The sequence below is a fragment of the Pelodiscus sinensis genome, chromosome 2 (assembly GCF_049634645.1).
Source record: "Pelodiscus sinensis isolate JC-2024 chromosome 2, ASM4963464v1, whole genome shotgun sequence".
NCBI classification, from domain to species: domain Eukaryota; kingdom Metazoa; phylum Chordata; order Testudines; family Trionychidae; genus Pelodiscus; species Pelodiscus sinensis.
The window spans coordinates 5123052-5136660 of record NC_134712.1 but is presented as its reverse complement, the minus strand read 5'-3'; the positions used below and the strand labels follow the sequence as shown (position 1 = coordinate 5136660).

At 45.0% G+C, this 13609-nt stretch overlaps 1 protein-coding gene across 12 annotated transcripts in view; it reads right to left on the bottom strand.

The window, feature by feature from the left end:
- Nucleotides 1-13609, bottom strand: part of TSNARE1 (t-SNARE domain containing 1) — a 731183-nt gene that overhangs the window by 473955 nt on the left and 243619 nt on the right. The gene's annotated exons all lie outside the window — the stretch shown is intronic.

Below are 13609 nucleotides of genomic sequence, written 5' to 3'. Positions count from 1 at the left end.
AAAGTAAACTGATGGGTTTCCATCGTAAGCTTAACACTCGGCAGGTGCTTTTACATATGATATGTCACTGCAGTTTTGAAGTACAGTTTTATGCATATGCACTGGTTTAGACATGATCCATGTCTAAAATGCCACTTAAGCAGGTCACATGTAAAAGGGGCCACTTTTTATTCTAAATCTGATATGAAACATACACGTAAGAACTTAAGAATGGCCGTACTGAGTCAGACCAAAGGTCCATCTAGCCCAGTAGCCTGTCTGCTGACAGTGGCCAGCACCAGGTGCCCCAGAGGGAGTGGACCGAAGACAATGATCAAGCGATTTGTCTCCTGCCATCCTTCTCCAGCCTCTGACAAACAGAGGCCAGGGACACCATTTCTATCCCCAGCTAATGGCCTTTTATGGACCTAACCTCCATGAAATTATCTAGCTTCTCTTTAAACTCTGTTATAGTCCTAACCTTCACAGCCTCCTCTGGCAAGGAGTTCCACAGGTTGACTACACGCTGTGTGAAGAAGAACTTTCTTTTATTAGTTTTAAACCTGCTACCCATTAACTTCATTTGGTGTCCTCTAGTTCTTCTATTATGGGAACTAATAAATAACTTTTCTTTATTCACCCTCTCCATACCACTCATGATTTTATAGACTTCTATCATACCCCCCCCCTTAGTCTCCTCTTTTTTAAAGTGAAAAGCCCCAGTCGCTTTAACCTCTCTTCATATGGGACCCGTTCCAAACCCCTAATCATTTTAGTTGCCCTTTTCTGAACCCTTTCTAAGGCCAAAATATCTTTTTTGAGGTGAGGAGACCACATCTGTACACAGTACTCAAGATGTTGGTACGCCCACATCTTGAGTACTGTGTACAGATGTAGTTTTATACAGGGGCAGTAAGATATTCTGTGTCTTATTTTTATCCCTTTCTTAATAATTCCTAACATCCTATTTGCCTTTTTGACCGCCACTGCACACTGTGTGGAAGTTCTCAGAGAACTATCCACCATAACTCCAAGATCTTTCCTGATTTGTCGTAGCCAAATCAGCCCCCATCATACAGCGCCTGGGATGGATGTCTAGTATATAGCTAAATCACATACACATGAATGGATTCAACTGATTACAATGGTTAACTGAGAGGTCTCAAAATATAATTTTAAATAGGGAATCCCCATCAAGTAGATGTAAATCCAATGGGGTCCCACAAAGATCAGTACTTGGCCCTAAGCATTTAACATTTTTGTCAATGACAAAAATGTGTGGAAGGGGTAACTAATCTTGGAAAGGACTGGTCTGTGATTCACAGCAGAGAGACAAGAGAGAGAGAGAGTGCGTGGGTGAGTGCGTGCACACACGCACATGAATACAGGAACAATATTGGCCATACTTACAGGATGAGAGGCAGTGGCTCTGAATGCTTTGGGAGCTGCGGCTGAGAGGAGCCCAAACGATCCTGAGATGCGTAAATGGGGGAATTTCAACCAGAAGCGGGGAGGTATTTTATTTTTGTATTTGCCACTGGTACCACCAGGGCTGGAACACTATGTCCCGTTCTTGGGTACACAATTCCAGAAGGATCTTGACAAATTGGAGAGAGTTCACAGAGGGACTGTGAGAATGAAGAAGGGATTAGAAAACACACCTTATTTGTGAGAGACTCCAAGGCCTCAATCTATTTAGTTTAATAAAGAGAAGATTACAGTCTACCTATCTACATGGGAAACAGATGTTTAATATTAGGCTCTTCGCTCTAGCAGAGAAAGGTCTAACACAATCCAGTGGCTGCAAGCTGAAGTCGGACAAGCGCAGACCGGAGATAAGGCAGAGCATTTTGACAGCGAGCGTACTTAACCATCAGAACAATTTATCTGGAATAGTCTTGGATTCTCCATCACCGACCATTTTCAAATCCAGATTGGAGCCTTTAATAAAAGCTTTGCACTAGGGATTGTTTTAGGGATGTTCCCTGGCCTTGTGTTATGCAGAATTTCAGAAAGCCAAGGTTTCGCAACCTGTGGAATGGGACCAAAAATTGGGTCACCGGAGTGTTTCAAAGGGTCACATGGCTGACACTGTTCCACGCGGCTGGCTGGGCTCACCCTCTCTGCTCCTGGCATTGCAACCTCTGGGGGCCCAGAGTGACTCAGCTTTGGTCCAGTCGTCATGACGACAGGAGTTTGGACAGGCCAGTGTGAGTGCATGGCCCTGCAACCCCATAAGCCACGTCACAACTTCACTGGCCCAAACCCCGTCTAGCTAGGGAGCAGAGCCAAACCTAAGCTGTGCTACCACGAGAGGGGGCAACCCCTGGAGCGGACAGTTAAGCCCGGTCAGTCCCACAGCAAAGAAGCTGTAGCTCTTGCCACTGCAGGCTGAGTGCCACGCAGGACCCTACCCCACTGGGGATGAGGGGAGGACCCTACTGAAACTGCTGCAGGGCCCTCAATCCCAGACTATTTACTAGGTTGCAAGAGGCCATAAACATTTTAGAGACTGGGCCCTAATCCTAAAAAGCTCGAGAACCACTAAACAAGATAAACACACAGGCCCGTTTTCTCCTTGGAATCCAAGAGTCTGGATTTTGCTGCTGGCGAAGTAGGGATGCATCCAGATACTGCTAGAACATGTATGTGCGCTTAGGTGCTATGTAAACAATAATGGAGGAAAATTCCAGACATATGGATGGTAGGAGGTGCATGTGGGAGCATGTCATTACAGACATCAGTAAGCATGAAGAGCCCAATTGTGCACGCATGCCCTAAAGGGTTAATTAGACTCACTCCAGGATGAGTTGTACAGCAATACCTTGAGGAGGTTTGGCTGACTGTGTGATGGTTCCTACAATGCACTTTGCACATTAGCAGCTCCTGTGCATCTGTTCTAAACCCATGCAAAATCTGACAAGATGCTGCGAATGTACAGTCTTGATCTCGGAGTAAAGGCGGGGGACCTGTTAAAAGCATGATTAAAGGAACCTTTCCACTGGGAATATCACAGAGACGCACAATGTGACAGTAGCATTCTGGTGAGTCATCCATCCATCAGCATCAGGCTGAACTGCTAAGTGTGACATTTCTGTGGGCTAATGGCATTGCAACTGAGAGTTAAACACAAATCCCTTCATTCCCCTGTAATTCAGGTCTGAACACAGCCTGACTAAAGCAGACTCAAATCGCAGCTCTGCGGGAGTAGGCGCAGCAGCAATGAGAATCAATATCATGATCCAGTGCAGGGAGTAAGGTGCAGTTCCCATCTGCTAAACTTTGAGCCCAAGACTCTAATTCTATATACAGAGCCCTGCAAATCTGCAGCTATCCACTTTATATCCACTGGTATCTGCATCCACAGAGGTGGTGGATGCAGCTATCCACAGCTCATTTTTGCGGATATGGATGCAAGTGTAAATTTTGTATCTAGAACCCTGCACATATGCAGATACCCGCTTTATACCCACAGGTTTCCACACCTGCAGGTGTCAATGCAGATATCTGTAGCTCATTTTTGAGGATACAGATGCGGATACAAATTTTGTACCACACAGGGCTCTCTCGATGGGTTCGCCCTCCCTTGTCGAAAAGCTGCCGGGAGAAACATTGACCATAATGGATGTAACAAATAAACAAAAGCCCCGTTCACTCCATTCTGTTATGACCAACGCTGAAGATCTAACAATGGCCTTGGAGACTTCCTGGCACAAAGGCTGAGATACATACATTTAAGTTCAGGAAACAAATGCAGCACTCAGCTCCATACAGACTGTGATTACCAAGGCGAGAACTGATGAGTCAATACATTAAAGATACGGTACGGTAAGTGAAGTTGATTCATAGACTCAAAGAAATTAGAGAGGGAAGAGACTTATTTGGGTCAATCAGACTCTCCCCAGGGGAGCAGAGTAAATGGTTTCCAGAGATATATTCACTGGTGCTTCATGGAACAGACTGCTAAATGGTTCCAGTGAAGGGGCTTCCGCCATTTCCTTTCCTCAGTCTAATATATGTCATCACCAGTAGAAAACGGTTCCTAATGTTCATCGTAAACTTATTTCCCTTCACTCAGTTTTATTATTCCAACTTATCCCCTATGTCACTCACAATACTCACCTGATTCTTTGCTGTTTATACCCTTCAAATGCATGCAGATAGGTTTGGGCCACTCAAAAAACGAGACTGTCAGATTCATTGTTTCTAAGGCTCAAAGGCTATGTCTACACTACAGAGAAGATTGATGCTGCCACTGTCAATCTTCCAGGGTTTGAATTAGCGGGTCTAGTGAAGACACACCCATTCAAACTAAGAGGGACACTCTGGTCAATGCCGGTCGTCCGGCTTCCATGAGATTTGAATTAGCAGGTCTAGTGAAGACACGCTCATTCGAACTGAGAGGGGCACTCTGGTCAATGCTGGTTGTCCGGCTTCCATGAGGAGTAAGTGAAGTCGAAGGGACAGAGTGTGCTCCCTTCAACTTCCTGCAGTGTGGACAGCGCTAAAAGTTGAGTTAAGTTACTTTGACTTCAGCTACACAATTAATGCTGCTGAAGTAGCGTATCTTCATTCAACCTTATCCCGTAGTATAGACATACCCAAAGGGACCACGAAAACATGTAGAGCACGGTGCTGGAACATCCTGAAAATAATTTGTACTTGAACTAGAGCAGCTCTTTTAGAAAAACATTAACACTTGATTTCAAAATGGACTATGATGGAGAATCCATCATGACACTGGCTAATCCACCACAACCCTAGGGAATGTGGAATAAAATGCAATACACTAACGAAATTCGGTTCCTATTATGTTATGCACTGTGGCCCTTCAGAACGTCATGATGCTGATGAGGACAGAACTCAGATCCTTCCGTTGAAAGAACAGAGTCCCTCACAGAGAAGTTAAAACTCTTTTAACTGTTGAAAGTACAGAAGCGATGGCATATAGCTAATTAGTTGTAGTTCTACCCTGGTGCATGACTACACACAGAAGTCCTGTTCATGACGGTACCTACCAAAATGTATACAACACATTGTGACCTCACCAGATGACCAAGAGAACAGAGGCAGAAGTAATCATTTAAGCCAGAGAAAACTGGACTGAATTTAATCCAGGTTGCAATTCACAGCAGGAAACCAAGAGCATACATCCTCAAAAAGAAACAGGAAAAAATACATTTTTAGATATGAAAAGAAACCCTGAGGATCATAGCTGATATGTAAGGGTATGTCTACACTACCCTCCTAGTTCGAACTAGCGGGGTAATGTATGCATACCGAACGTGCAAATGAAGCCCGGGATTTGAATTTCCCGGGCTTCATTTGCATAAGCGGGGAGCCGCCATTTTTAAATCCCCACTGGTTCGAACCCCGTGTAGCGCGGCTACATGGGGCTCGAACTAGGTAGTTCGGACTAGGTTCCTATTCCAAACTACCGGTACACCTCGTGGGACTAGCGGGGTAGTGTAGACATACCTTAAGGTATTATAATAGCTACCAGATAGAGGGAATGACTGCTAGAGCGACCTGAAGAAACATAGGACTTCATGGATTTTTTTTTTCAACAAGGGCACAGTAAACTATTAAAAGGTCTACAGTATGCATTTCATCTTTGAAGACGACATCATACATGCTTACCTTGTAAACACTCCTAGAGACTTGCCATTAAACCGTCTGCCCCACACTGTCAGAATTCAAACCCTGGGTAATACATTCCCAAGAAACTAGGAGAGCAGCCTGAGAACAAACCTAGGAACCATCTCTGCCACTAACTTATGGCAGGATTTCCCCTCTGTGTCTCGCTTTTCTCATCTAAGAAACAAAGGGCTTTAGATTCAGACTTTTAAAGGTTATCGGGAGGAATCACTTGTATCACTGTTGTTTGACTTACACTAGTGCCTAGGAGCACTGCTACACAGCAATAGGGGAACTCACAGACTGGGTTGCCACATTCACATTAAGGGGGCCCAGATTAGCATGCTAACCATGGCTGTGGACACATTGCTTTGACGTTCAGCCTCGGGCTGTGACGCCTGCCCCATTAGTTCCTGCCCAAGCTGGAATTCCCATTTTGCTATGTTTCATGCACTGCGAGAGCCCCACTAGCATGAGTCCACCCCTTCAGGCTGCCAGGCTCATTCCCAGCTGCTGCGTAGACATACGCTTAGGAGTGCCGACTCAGAGAAGGACCCCGCTGTGTTAGGTTTGGTCCATACGGCCAACCAGAGAGAGGGAGTCCCTGCCACAAATCTGAGAGTCAAAATAAGCAAGAGAGTTAAATGGTAGAAGAAAGGCAGCATTATCCCCATTTTACAGGTGAGGTACTGAGGCAGAGAAATACATATTTCCTGCATAAAGAAACAAGGCATTCATGGCAGAGCCAGGGTTTCAACTCAGCTTCCTAAGTTCATGGCCAACCTTCCTCTCTGAGGGTACATCTACACAGCAACGTTATTTCATAATAACTGACGTTATTTCGAAATAAAGTGCACCTCTCCACAGGAAGCCGTTATTTTGAAATCATTTTGAGATGGCGGACTTCTTACTCTGACTTCTGTAACCCTCATTTCATTTCCTTCAACTTCCTGCTGTGCAGACAGAGCCAAAAGCCGAATTAAGCCATTTCAACTTCAGCTACGCAATTGACGTAGCTGAAGTTGCGTAGCTTAATTTGACTTTTGCCCTGCTGTGTAGACATACCCTAAGTAGCCTTTGCAAAGAGCTTTGAAGAGGCAAGGCACTGAGAGGACAGTTAACATTCTAGCACTTTGATGGCATGCTATGGGACTTGGGACTATGGAACGGTCAAACTTCTCATCATATGGATTAAGGTACCTTAGATATGCCACTAAGCCTTATTACAGTGATGTCTCCCATTCCACATGCTAATGCTGGAGAGATCTCCAAAAACGGGTCATGATGAGTTCTCTATAGCTGGTCTTAGATTGTGAGCCCCTTACAGCATGATTTGAACAGAAGCCAACCCGGACAGAGTAGCAGAACGCAATGAAAAAATCAGAGAGCAAGGGCAGCGGGCTGCATGAATTTAAGTGAAAGTCAGGCTAGTTTTGTGAGGCATGGACAAACTGAACTCTCACTCTCTTACTCCCTGGTTCTGTACACCACAAAGGTCCTTTCACAATTTGTCCCCACAACTTTCTGTCAAGGGCACATTCTTCTCTATTGATAATAATTCATATTTTAGGTCTTGCAAACACCACTTCGATGGATGGATGGATGGATGGATGGATGGATGGATGGATGGATGGATGGATGGATGGATGGATGGATGGATGGACTGAGGGTACATCTACAATCCAGGACAAATTGCATTAATTGTATAGCTGAAGTCGAAATAGCTTAACTCAACTTTTGGTGCTATCTGCACAGCAGGAAATCAAAGGAAGAGCACTCTTCCTTCGACTTCCCTTACTCCTTGTGAAATGAGGGTTACAGATGTCGGAGTAAGAAGCCCGTTATTTCAAAATTATTTTGAAATAACGGGCTTGCTGTGTAGACTCACACTCTGTTATTTCAAAATAACAGGAGTTATTTTGAAATAAGCGTAACATAAGAACATAAGAACGGCCATACTGGGTCAGACCAAAGGCCCATCCAGCCCAGCATCCTGTCTGCTGACAGTGGCCAATGCCAAGTGTCCCAGAGGGAGTGAACCAAACAGGTAATGATCAAGCGATCTCTCTCTTGCCATCCATCTCCACCCTCTGACAAACAAGAGGCTGGAGACACCATTCTTTACCCATACTGGCTAATAGCCATTTATGGACTTAACCTCCATGCATGTATCTAGTTCTCTTTTAATAGCCTGACAGTCCAAAACCAAGGAGGATCGCTTGCCCCTCCAGCAAAGTAAACCCAGTCTAGGAACACTCTCTAGGGCCATACCATAAGAACAAGAGTAAGCATGATCCCAGACATGACAAAACTATTGACAGGACAACTGGGGAAGTGTGTTTATCAGACTCCATGTTGTCCAAAATGAGGCATACATTCCCAAAAAGTAAGGAGCACAGAGTCGGGAGAGGATCCTTCTCTTAAGACCTGGGTCTGAACTAGGACAGAATGGAAAATGGAAAGATGTTGTTTTGAGGAAAGTAGACGTTCAAGGCCTCCCTATAGCAGCAGCTGTTATTTCCAGATGTATATTGCGTAGGAAGAAGCCTGTAACATTGATTTTGTTTTTACAAAATAGAAACCCTAGGTATGATTTTTAATAAACTTGTTTTTGGTGAGAGAGATCAGAAAGCAATGTTGAACACCAGGGTTGGGAGGTGGGGGTAGAACTGTTGCTAACAGAGTTTATCTTTACTCCCAAAGGCTTTTAATGAGAGATGCTATTTCTACAGCACTGATACGGTTCATTAACACATCTGTTTACTCCACTGGATTTTTTAAAAATTATTCACTAGTTACTTATGTAAATATATTCATCCGTTAGCATCACTGAAACACAGATTAGGAGAAACACTTATAAACTTATAATGGCTTGAAGGAAGGGCAGAAATTTTTAACATGGGAATTAGGCCTCCATACAGGCAGTCCCCGAGTAACGCGGATCCGACTTATGTCGGATCCGCAGTTACAAACGGGGCCCTCTCCCTGGTCTCCAGCAGACCAGGGAGAGGAAGCAAAGCGGCGGAGCACGCGGGCAGCCGACAGCCCAGACGCGCGTCTGGGCTGTCTGCTGCCCGCGTGTTCCGCCGCTTTGCTCCCCATCCTTCTGGTCTGCAGACCAGGTGGACGGGGAGCAAAGCAGAGCAAAGCCGTTGAGCCCAAGGGCAGCAGGACAGCCACGGCGCGTCTGGGCTGTCACGCTGCTCCCGTGCTCCGCGGCTTTGCTCCAGACGCCTGTGGTACAGCAGCTGGGGCGCTGCCGGTTGGTCCTGTAGCGCTGCTCTGGGTGCTACTGGACCAACCCGGCAGCGCCCCATCTGCTCTGCCCCAGGCTTCCCCAAGTCAGCCGCTGCTGAAACTGACCAGTGGCTGACTACAGGAAGCCCCTGCCCCGGGCTTCCTGGAATCAGCCGCTGATCAGTTTCAGCAGCAGCTGTCTTGGGGATGCCTGGGGTTCTTAAGTTGAATCTATATGTAAGTCAGAACTGGCATCCAGATTCAGCCGCTGGCGTCCAGATTCAACTTAAGAACAAACCTACAGTCCCTATCTTGTATAACCCGGGGACTGCCTGTACTTTCAAAGTCAGATCTATTAGCAACTCTTTTCTTTCTTGTTACAAACAAGTTTTCCACGTGCTTTTTCAATACATCTTCCATATTTAGGATTTATTTAGTCATTCAGTCTCTAGTAAGATCACAGTCAGATAAAAGTAGAAATTTTTCCTACAGCTGCTGCAACTAGACTAAAGAAACAAAGAATATTCTGCAACATAGACACTGACTCCATGCGTGCTCCGTGGCTGGAATACCCAAGGAAAAAACACTGGTTTTGCTCAGTACCGTTATGGCTAATTACTAAACTGTTAAACAGACTGAACCTCTCTAGTCCACAACTCTCTGGTTCAGAAATATCCATCGTCTGGAATAATTTTAGTTAGCCAGATATTCACTTTTCATGGGTGTAGCCAAGTTTCCTGTAGTCCCATGAAGTTTGTTTACAGCCTCCAGTCCTGGCTCTCGGTGTTCTGTGCTGTGATTTAACTCTAATTTACGCCAAATGTCCTCTAACTGCCCAGTACGCAGTGGAAGTGTTGGTAATGCTGCTAGAAAATATTGACCTACCGTGGTCCAGCAAATTCTCTTGTTTGGAACTGGTCAGGCCCAAAGGCGGCCAAACTACAGAGGCTCAACCCGTACTTGCAAAAAATGGCATATGTCAATAAAAAAAACAGCAAGAGCCATATGGGAAAAAACTGAACAGCGTGCAAATTTTTGGATAACAGCTCCTAGACAACCCAGCCTTCTGCAATGCCAAGGGGAATAAACTGCCATGGTCAAAAAGAAAAGGTTAGAAGGTAAATGAACTATTAACTTGCATGTCTGTGTTTATAACAGCAATCCCTTGACATCAACCATATCACTCTGCAGAGAATTCTGCACCAACATATTTAAAATTCTTCACAAAAAAATGATGTGCACTAGATTTTAAAATTCTACAAAGTTCCTCACAAGGTCAATAAATAAATGTGGCTCTGGCATGACAGTGAGGAGCAGACGCCACTGGCTGCATTGAGACGGGAGACCACCCTGAGGGCCCCACCTTCCCCTAGTACAGAGAGTTGGTAGTGAGGTAGCACTTGACACTGTGCAAGGGTTGGGCCCGAGAAACACCACCGGTCCCTGCCCTGCTGTGTGAGGCGCACCATGTGTGGCTGGGCAGATTCAGCCCAGCAGGAGCCAAGTGTGGACAGGCTTAGTGTGGGGAGTCCAGGTGTTGGGTAAGAGGTTTCTATGGGGGGCAATTGTGTGTGGGAAGCGCAGTGGGAGACTTGGATGCACAGGGGCTCCTTGGGATGTTCTGGGTGCAAGGGCAAATGTCTGCCTCTGCAGGGCATCTAGGTGAAAGTGGTTGGGGCTCAACAGGAGGGTCTGGGTGCGGAGAGCACAGGAGGGGTCTGGGTGCTGAGGGCCCAATGGCGGGGGGGAATTACATGCAGCTGGTTGGGGATGAGTAGGGTGGAGATCTGGGGGTGGGGGGTTCGGAGAGATCCAGGTGTAAGGGGTAGGACTTGTCAGGGTGAGGATTCAATGACCTACTTAATGAGGGAACCCCAGCTGTTGCCACGGGGACGCCACATGCTGGGCTACCACGTCCCTCCCACAATTCCCCCATCTCCTTATCCTCTCCATCTTCCTCCCCTCACTCCCACATTCTCATTTCCCCTGCTCTATTCCACCCCCTTCCTTCCCCATTGCCTCTTCCTCCCCGCCACCCTTCCCCACCTCCCCCCTGCAGACACTCACTGTTGCACACAAAACAGGAAGGCTCCTAGCACACAGAAGAGGAACAAGACCAGCACTAGGACCCAGGAAGCGACAGTCGGGTGCACAGGTTTATGGATTTCTGATGTGTGTTAAATTGGACAATTACAAACCAAGTAACAGAATAAATAGATGTCTACATGCATCTGACGAAGTGGGTCTTTGCCCACGAAAGCTTATGCTCCTACACTTCAGTTAGTCTATAAGGTGCCACAGGACTCCTCGCCGCTTTTGCAGAATAAATAGAAAGTCTCAGTTTTTGAGGGGAGGAACGGGAAAGAGGAGAAAGAACCGGGCGTCTGTACCACTAACTCCATAAACAGCTTACGTTTCTCAATGGGAGTTTTACCAGTAATTATCCTGCAGCGTGGGCTGGCACATTTAATGGTCCTGAATCGGGGAAAAAAAAACACCCAAGCAAATTATTCAATTAACTGAAAACAGCTAATGCACTGGATCGCGAAAGCAGCCACTTTTCACCGTCACTTGCCACCCCAATGAGGTGTGTCAGGCACCTAGTGCAGTGTGTACTCTTGCTGTTCTCTGCCGTCAGCTGCGCAGTTCGCATTACAATCAGCGAAACAGGGATGAGATATCTGGCCCGTGAAATGTATAAGACGCTCAGGTTTTTAACCTTTCCTCAGAGGTAAGGTTTTATAAACCTTTTTATCTTGTTGTTGCTTTCCAATAGACTCCCTCTAATTTATCCACATCTTTCCTAAACTGCAGCATCTACAACTGGACACGGTACTCCCGCTGAGGTCTCACCCGTGTCAAGAAGAGGAAGATAATGACTGCTATAATGACTGCTTGTCTCTCCCATATGGCCCTCCTGCTAATATTCCTGTGAATTATATTAACATTTTTCACAGCTATATCACATTCAATTGACTCACATTCAAGTTGTGATCCACTATCGCACTCAAATCCTTTTTCAGCAGTGCAACCACCTAGCAATTTATTCCCTATTTTGTAATTCTGCCGTTAACTTTGTCTTCCTAAGTGAAGTACTCTGCACCTTGTCTTAAATGAAGTTTATCTTGTTCTTTTCAGGCCAATTCTCCAATTTATCAAGCTCATTCTGAATTTGACTCCTGTGCTCCAGAGTGTTTGCAACCCCTCCCAGCTTGGTGAGGTCAACAAATTTTGTAACCACTCTCCACTCCATTATTCAAGTCATTGATGAAAATACTGAATAACACCAGACCCGGGACTTATCCGTGGTTGGACCCACTAGATATCCCAGTTTGAAATTACTGATTGCTGATTCGCTCTTTGAATATAGATTTTTTCAACTACCTTATGGTAATTTCATCTAGACAACATTTCCTTTGATTGCTTATGAGAATGTCATGTGGGAATGGATCAAAACCCATTTTAAAAATTAAGATACATCATGACTACTGCTGCCTCCCTATCCACTAGGTCGGTAAACCTGTCAAAGGAGGAAATTAGGCTGGATTGGCATGGTTTGTGCTTGGCAAATCCATGCTGGCTATTACTTATTACCTATTATCGTCTAGGTGCTTAATAACTGTTTAATAATTTGTTTTGTATTTTTTCCAGTATCAAAGTTAGCCTGACTGATCTATAATGTCTCCTTCATTCCTCTTTTTTTAAGAATAGGTATTATGTTTGCCCTTCCCTGGTTATATGGCAGCTTGCCTGTCCTCTACGAGTTCTCAAACATAATTGCTAACCGTTCCAAGATTCCTTCAGCCAGTTCCTTAATCACCACGGATAAATTTGATCAGGCCTTGCCGAACTGAACACATTCAACTTATCTAGCTATTCTTTAATGTGGTCTTTCCCCATTTTGGCTTTCCCCTCAGCTTTCTAAAGGTCATGAGTTATCTTTTCCTGTGAAGTAGAAAGTCTACATTTTCCTTCATCTCGCTCCAAAAGTATTTGAAGAAACTGTTCTTATTCCTTTTTATGTGCCTTGCTAAGTGTAATTCATTTGTATCGTCGCCTTTCCCATTTTGTACCCAGAAGCCTGCGCAATTCTTTTGTGCCCCTCATGAGCAAATGGTCCATGTCATCACTTTTTGTAGGGTTTCTTTCTGATTTGTAGGTAATAGAAGAGTTCCATTTGCAGTCTTATTGGCCTCTCACTAATATTCCTATGTTTCCTTTGCATCAGAATAGCTTACGGTTGTATTTTAATATTATCTCCTTGAGAAGCTGCCAGCTCTCCTGAACCTCTTTACCCCTTTGATTTTCTTCCTAGGGGACTTCATCAAAATTGTTAATGTTTGCTTTGTAAAGTCCATGCTATTTCTGTCACACTTTCCTTTTCTCTGGCTCATTAAATCTGCTGTTTCATGAGCACCAGTCTTACCAGGTTTGCACAGGAACATCTATCCAACGCTCCCATAGTGCTTCACAATGTCTAGTACGTATTATTCACATTCGACAGAGGAAATTATATAACCAGCCAACGTTCTTCCCAGTAGTGTGTAGCAATGTGTGGAACAGAACACGGGGTCCAGCACCTCAGGGCTCTCTTTGAATCAACTACTTCTCTACAGTCTGAATGATTTGATATCTTTTTCCTTCCTAAATTACAACCAAATTGTCATTAAAATACAAAACACTTAAAAAATAAAAAACACATTAGCATCATAGGGACTGAAATTCCAACAGTGTATCTCCCAAAACAGGTGGGCAC